Here is an 8,426-nt window from a genome sequence, read left to right as displayed (position 1 = left end):
GCCTGCAACCCTGGCATGTGCCCTGACCAGGAATCAAACCGTGACCTCCTGGTTCATAGGTCGATGTTCAACCACCGAGCCATGCCAGCTGGGCCCCCCAGTTTTACAGGTGAGATTCATAATGTCCTAAGAGGTTAAATGACAATGATGTCTTCAGTTGGATTCTTGAGAACTAGAAACCAGATTTCATGTTCCTAACACAGAGTAAATCCTATTTTTACTCCACATTACTTCTTGTTTGATACAATCTTCTCTTTTTCACCAAAGCACATAGAAAACCAAAACTATTTGGGACCCAAATAAACTTGTTTTCTATATACTCAGCTGGCTATGACCATAATATAAGATGTGCTGAAGATAAACATTCATGCTAGGTATAAATTGTGCTAATCACATGGAATAACAGTATAAAAAGAAGCTTGTTTTATAACAACAATACAATTAAACTTTTTTTGTTGCTAATGTTTTTGTTGATGGTTTAATGGGGACTTCCCCATTTTATACTTGGTGAAACAACAGAGATTTTGTTTCTTAATCATTCCCACTGGTCTTTGAAGGACTTGCTTATCAAGTCTATTGCATAAATAATGAAAATTACAATTTAATGTTTTGATACTTTCTGGATTACTGGATACTAGAACATTCTGGACAAATATTCAAAATGTCAGGACAGTATAGACCTTTCCAAAGATAAAGTTTTAAAGGATAGGCTCCTGGTGGTAGGAATTCAAATTAATACATAACATTTAAAGTAAGGAACCTGAAGACATTTTCTAAATGTAGAGGAAGAAAGGCTAATACCTAAATTTGACTCCTTTTTAATTGGCTTTATTAACATGTTGAAATGACCAGCACTGAAGTCATTGGCTAATTAAATGTGCTACTTAAAAAATAACTAGAGCTACATTCATTATTCAATATGGTAGCTACTAACCACATGTGGTTGTTTAGCATTCAGAACTTATATAGTCTGAATTGAGTCTGAGTCTGAGTCTTATTGAGATGTGCCACAGGATTTTGAAGACCTAGATCAAAAATTAATTTAATAATTTAAAGATATTGATTACATTTTAAAATGTTAGATATATTTGATTAAATAAAGATTTTGAAATTAATTTCTTCTGTTTCTTTTCACTTTGAAAAAATGTAGCTACTAGAATATTTTACATCACATAGTAGTTCAAATTCTATTTCTATTGGACAGTGCTGAACTAGAGTATTACCTTTGTGGAAAACTTACATCTGTGTTTAACTTTGTGTGGTAGTAGGATCCAGAGAAATGTGGCAGAGATAGTTTCATGCAAATTATACTTGCACGAGGGCAGAGATTTCTGTCTGTCTTACTTGTATCCATTTCCATGTTCCCAACTTCAAGAACATTGCCTGGCACATGGTTGATGAAATAATACTTGTTGAAGATATAACATTTTCTTAAACCAATGGACTCTTCCTTAAAAATTTTCTTAATATTTAATTTTTACTAGCTTTTATGAGGCTTTGCTATTTATCATGTTCTTCAATGGTTTTATAGTTATCCTATTCTTGATTACTTTTGTAATTTGTCTTTTAAAATTAATTAACAATTATGCACTCAGCATTGTGCTAAGGGACTGTAAAGAAATAGGCCTTGGTTCTTGCCCATCAACAAAAGATTTTACAGTCTAGTTAGGGAGACAAGACTAATATACTTGAAACAACTACAACATTGAAACTTCTGATTCTATAAAATGGAGAACAATTAAATGCTGATGTGCACAGGACTAATAAAGAAATGGGATTCAGAGAAGAGGAAGATCTGCTGTCATCGCTGGAAGAAGCTTCACTTCAGATATGGGTTTGCCCTGGTGTATCTGACTGGTCCTACTGGAGGGGTACTTCTCCAGACTCTTCCATGCCCAGTGCCTGAGGCCTGCCCCTCCTCGCCCCATTCCTTCCTTCCTAGGGTGTTCAGTGAGCGTCTCTCAACTCTATGCCACTTAGTGAAGTGTGGTTAGTGTAAGTAGTGTTCTCATGCTGTAACTCCTGAATTATCTCTAGGATCTTCTACATTACTGGGAGAACTTGAGTCCAATCCTCTCATTGTTATTTCTCAGGGTCCCGCCATGTTTTTTTCTCCATGTCTTTAACATGTTGCATGATCTCCCACTCTAAAGCCATGTTGCTGTGACCCTCATGGCTATCCTTTCTTCACTTCACTGGTCAGATCAGGTAGCAGCAGCCCCATGAAAACCATCAGTGGAAACCTCCCTGTGCCCCTGAAAACTCCTACCAGCGCAATGCTGCTAAGCCAGTAGATGCTCCCTGCCCCCAGCCAATGCTCCTTCAAGTCTGCTCAGTGCTTGCAACCAGGCTTGGGGTGCTGGCATCCTGGCAACTGCTCCTGTTGTCACAAAGAGAAGCAGCTTGGTACATGGAGAGAGAATTCCATTTCCAGTGGAGTATACCCAGGTCAGGACCTTAGCAACATCACAGACCCTTGCGCAGAACTTTCCTCAGCTGTAAAAATCAAGACAGAGCCCTTGTCTCAGAGCTGCTATCCAGATGAGATGAACTACTGTATGTAAGGGATTTCAACACAGAGCCTGGTGTTGGTCCTTTAATAGAAAGTCCTACTGCCACTCAACTGACCTGTCCCCCCCAGGCCAGCAATTCAAAACCAGGGTTGATTTTCCTCTCTCCAACCACACTCCTACCCCAGGATATTTGGTAACGTCCGGAGGAACTTTTGGATGTCACAACTTGGGTGGGGGTATAACTGGCATCGAGGAGGTAGAGGCCAGAGAAGCCACTATGCCTCCTACAATGCAGAGGGTGACCGCCACAAGAAAGAATTCTTCAGCCAAGACATCAGTAGTGCTGAGGTTGAGAAACCCGCAACTGCCAGTTGCTTCTGTACTGTCTCAGGTAATTCTGTCCACTGGGGCCACTACTCCTGCGTCCTTCAAGTGTCTGCCACTGCTCCCAAACACTTAAAGTCAATCCAGGAACCGAATTGCCACCCCTGCTTTCCAGAGAACTCCCTACTGCTATTTGGGACCTCTGCTGGCGTGTTAGAGCTGACAGAGACAATAATTCCAGCGTACCAGCCTCTGGGCCCATATTAAGTGCACCAGGCCCTTAATTCTTATTGCTCTGTGGATCCTATGAAGTAAACATTGCTGTACTGCTTTTCTTTTTAGGAAATCAGACCAGACTTCTCCCAGAACAGGGCACGAGAGACTTGTGCAGGGACTCTGCTGGGACCTTCCTATTCTATGAGATGCAGGAGGACAAATCCTCAGACCCCAGCCAGGATCTTTGCCTCCGTTAATACTATCAAGATGAGAATCAGTCCTTTTAGGTGAGCCAGTCAGCCCAAAGCTAAGGACTCAGAAGCACGCAGCATCCCTGGGAGCTGGCTCTCACTTCTCTCCATACCTGTAGTCCCGCTGTGACCCTGTCTTAGAATATTTTGCCTCATCCAACCTGGGGTACATTACTTTCGCTCCCCACTTCCCAGACTGAAAGACACAGGCAACTGGACACAGTGAGCTTCCTGATGGGATGTAACGTCAAGTACAGAGACCACAGATGAAACAGGCAGATCACAGCAGTACAGAGAAGGCAGAAGTACACAGTGTTCGTGCCAAATATAGTTAACCTGAATCTAAATTAGCCTCTACATCTACCTTCCAGGTGACAGGAAATACTGGAGGAACAAGTTAAACAGGATTACAAAGAAACAGTCAGACCGATCCCGTATTTAGATTATTCTACTAAACAAAACACTTTCAAAAGGGATATTCTAGATTAAAAGAGGTTTAAGAGAAATAACAACCACATGCCATGTGTGGTTCTTTATAGGATCCTTATTTGAATAAACCAGTTATAAAAGACATTTGAGGAAATCTGAATATAGACTGGCATTAAATGCTCTTGAGAAATTACTATTACATTTTTAAGATATAATAATGAAATTATTAACATGTGTGAGAACATCCTTACTGTTTAGAGGTGACTAAAGTGTCATGATGTGTGTAATTTTTTAAAATGGTTCAACCCCCCCACCCCATATACATAGGAATAAAGCAAATATGGCAAAGTCTAGCAATTATTGAACCAAATGTAGGTGGTTGATACTTGTCGTCTATTGTATTATTCTTTCTACTCTTCTGCTCTTTTGAATAATGCAAAGTGAAAGGAGAGACTACTGAAAACTACCCGACTGTACAGATGAGGTCTGCCTCTCCCTTACACTTATTTCCAAACTCCTGCATTCCCTAGGCAATCATCGTCAGACGCGCGTTTCCGATTCTGGAGCAGCTCGAGTAAACAGTGACCTTGTAAAGGGTTTTAAAGATGTAGAAAGGAGAAAACGAGCAGGGACTGCAACCTCCGAATCAATTGTAATCAGTTTAAACCCTCTAATATGCACAAATACAGTAGGATTACAAGTCTGCTCAACAAGGAGTTCTCTAATGCAGTGTTAGCAGGAGCACAGTGGGAATTACATTATCATCGGTAGTGCACTATTTAAGCGGCAGTACCTGATGCAGCCCTCTCCGTGGCTTTCCAGGACTGTTTCCTCTGCTTGGAGTGCCCTTCCTGCTTCTTACAGTGAACAATTGCCTTTTTTTTTTTTTTTTTTTAGAGAGAGAGAGAGAGAGAGAGAGAGAGAGAGAGAGCTCAGCATCTGAACTCCTTTTCTATGTTTAGGAAAATCACCAACTTATGAATCTTTGCTTTCCTCTAGTATAAAGGCTGGAAGTGCTAGCGTGGGGAATTAAAGACAGCTGCAGAAAAGAAATGTTTTGCCACTCTTTACATCTGAGATGGGGTTTGTCTTGCTCTTCTGTAAGTGCATGCTAGCCGGTGGCTTGATTTGCCCAATAGAATGGGTGAAAGTGGTGCTGTGTACCTTTTCAGGCTGAGCATTAAGAGATCTGGAGCTGCTCCCTTTGCTGCTTAAAACGCTCCCTCTTGGAAGAGAGACACCATGTGAAAGGTACAGCTTCCCTGAGGGCACCACACTGTGGGGAGCCCAGTCATGTGATGAGGCCCGATGGAGGAAAACTGGACTGCTGGAGTTCCATCTCTTTCTCAGTCTCATTCCCCCCTCAACCAAGTAATGCTCCACCAGTCAACACTGGCTGATTAAGTAGAAAAGAAATTTATTGAAATGATACTAAGTAGCTCACAGAAGAATATTAGGTAGCTGGCTGAGCTCCCAGCCCACAGCCAGCCGTAGGAGTGAGCCAGAGGAGCCTTCAGAGGATTTTAGACTCAGCAGACACCACTTGGAGCAGGACTGTCCAGTTGAGCCCAGTCAACCTATAGAAGCTGGAGATATAATAATGGTTGTTGATTGTAAGCCACTCAGTTTTGAGGGTGGTAGTTATCCAACAAAGAAAGCTGGAGGAACAAGTTAAACAGGATTACAAAGAAACAGTCAGACCGATCCCGTATTTAGATTATTCTACTAGAATAATTATTATTCTAGATACTTTCCTAGCTTCTTTTGCAGCAAGGTATAGCATGTGCCCTAGGCCTTGCTAAGCAGATGCCTCTCCCAAGACTTTGAATTAGGAGCTAATGACACACAGAAAAACAAGAACAACAGAGAACTTTCCCGATAGTGAGGCAGCAGGAACTAGTTGCTGTTTAATGTTCAGGGCCAGTGGCGCTGACTATACCATGGCATGATTATCTCTGGCATGATTTTGGGAGATGTTTTGGGAGATGTTTCTGGCTGTGTGGACTCTGAACCTGGTTCTTGAGTCATCCAGGAAATTCTGAGCTACCTAATATAATTTAAATAAATTTCTTTTCTAGTTAATCAATGAATGCCAATTTCTGTTGCTCATGATTAAGAACTCTGATACATACATACTCCTCAAACTAGCTGGCTTTGGTTTTTTTCCTTAAGATAAAATTCAAAGCTTAAGAAAAACTCCTCCTGGAAACCTTCACAGACGTCTTCTCAGTATTTTACCCCTCCCCCATCTTTTTTTTTTTTTGCTCCTCTTTTAAGCCCCTGAAGTGCCTTGTGTGTATGTATAATAATGCTCTTATCATATCCATTGTAATTTTCAATTTCATAAACTATCTCTAGTGTCTAGTATAGTGTTCATCTAACATTTGTTGGATGAATGAGTAATGGAATAAATGAAATTTAGTATATTTATAACAGTTCTGGACACAAATAGACATCATTTCAAAAAAATATTTTTTACCACTCATAGAATTGTCAAAATAGAGCAAATTTTAGAGTATTGCTTTTATAAAATACTACTGTAAATTCTTTGGATATTACTGATAATCATAATCTTAATGGATTCCTTCTCAAACTAGTAACTGTTTCCCTTTTATGCACTGCCAGAGAAATTTCCATTTTTATTCCGATGATTACTTTTATTCTTTTTGATGTAAAAATGTTGAAAGTGTGGGTTTAAAAATACATTTACTGATATTCCCTAGAGTATTTAAATATTTGAAAGGAGGAGTTGTATAAGAAAAATCATTTTAGAAGGAAAGAGCTGATAAATACATATCACAGAGCTTCTAGTCTCATGTTTAGTGAAGTCATGGCAAACACATTCTTCTCATTTGAGTTAAAGGTGAGTACAACTATCTGTATGGTCAAAATCCAGCTATGATGAAGGATTCTCCCATTGCACCGGGGTCTCCAGGCGTGGGCAGCGGCAACTGTGTCATTCAAAGTTCCACAGGTGAGAGTGAAGTGCACCAAGAGTTGAGACCTGTTAAGACAAGGGACCATTTGTTTTCTTTTGGCTATTAGCTTATTAAGCCCTAACAACATTAGCACATTGCGGACCAGTAGTTTTATTGCTGGCTTTACCCAGTGGCCAGATAAGTTTCTATTGAATGAGTACAAAAAACGTTTTACATAAATGTTAAAGGCACGCTTTAAAATTAAATACCCATTGCATTTTGAAGTTATTTATTACATGTTCTCACAAGCTAATATCTTTTTAAAGTATGATACTTGTAAAACACTGTGTAATATGAAGTGGAACTAAACAAAGCTGGCAAATTCTCGTGATCCATCTGCAATATATTAAGTAGTGTCTCAAGGCTCAATCTCAGGTGCTGAGGGGTTTTTTGTTTTTTTTTTAATTAATTTTTCATTTTTTAATTTGAAATAATCTCATACATGTAAAAAAAACTATAAAATACTACAGCATATTATATGTACCCTTCACCTAATTTCTTTTTTTTTTTTTTTTCGCTTAAAGTATTACAAAGGGTATTACATAAGTGTCCTTTTTGCTGAGGGGGTTTACAGATGAATAAGATACTCCCTGACCTCCAGGAGTTTGCAAATTAGTATCCGGTCCATACAAAGATTTTGCATGTCTTATATACTTTTCTGTATGTTTTATAATCTCATAAGATAATTGCTAAAAAAAATAACAGTCTCTACCTCAAGGATCTATGTGAGATCTAGGTGAGATGCTGCAAATAAAGTATTAAATACAGGGCTCAGGACATAAGTTCCAGCAAATGTCCGCTGTGACTGATGTTGTGGTGATTCCATGGGTGTTGTATACCTACCGACTGAGAGACGGAACCAATCTCTTCCTGCCGTATCAGCGGCGTGGAGTTTAAGATGGACAACTGATGCCAAGAAGAGGATGGCATACCTTGAATACTGTGGCTCATCTCAGGACTCCCGAGCATGGGTTCGCGTGGATCAGAGTTCTAGGTTTCCCAAGGTTCTTCCTTCCCTGTTGTTCTCAAAGCAGTTTCTGGAGTGGGGTGAAGCAGGGTTGAATCTTGGGTTATACTCAGGTGTAAAAGAGAAACTATAAAATCCGTGCACTAAGGAACTGGGGTTTTTGGTTCCTGGCCCTCGGGAGCTTTTATGAACTCACCATGGTGCTTTTATCCTTCCACAAGTATAATACACATATGATAGTCAAGTGTTTACTGAATGAGTGAGCACATAAGTCTCAAACACATCACCTGTGTTAAGTCTGTTACCTTCCACAAAATATGTCCATCCCGACCAAACTGACTTGCCAAGGCGCCTGCTAAGAGAACGCGAGTTAATCATCTTTGTAGCATCCAACCTGGAGAAGTGTGACTAAAGCTCGCTCTTGCCAGCCCCATCACAGGTCAGCCATCTGGATCTGCAGTCACGCAGCCACATAGGACCACCACTCTCTGGTGGGGCGTTTCTCAAGACTCCCTTTGTTGACCGTGGTCTGTGAGCCACTTCTGGATATGCTGGCCACCTTGCCGTCTGTCACTTTTTTTTTTTTGCCACTCCAGCCTCTTTCAAATTCAATCTTGAAACTGTTTCCAGAGTGACCTACCTGTATTACAAGTATAATTGTGTCATTTATTACTCAAAACAGCTCACTCGTTTCTCCCAGCCTGCCTGAATGATAAAAGCCAGAACTATTTTGCTTAGTAAGTAAGAT

This window comes from Myotis yumanensis, unplaced genomic scaffold (genome assembly GCF_028538775.1).
Source record: "Myotis yumanensis isolate MYYU_CA2020_CCGP unplaced genomic scaffold, mMyoYum1.0.hap1 SCAF_11, whole genome shotgun sequence".
Taxonomy (NCBI): Eukaryota; Metazoa; Chordata; class Mammalia; order Chiroptera; family Vespertilionidae; genus Myotis; species Myotis yumanensis.
This window is presented reverse-complemented; position numbering follows the sequence as displayed.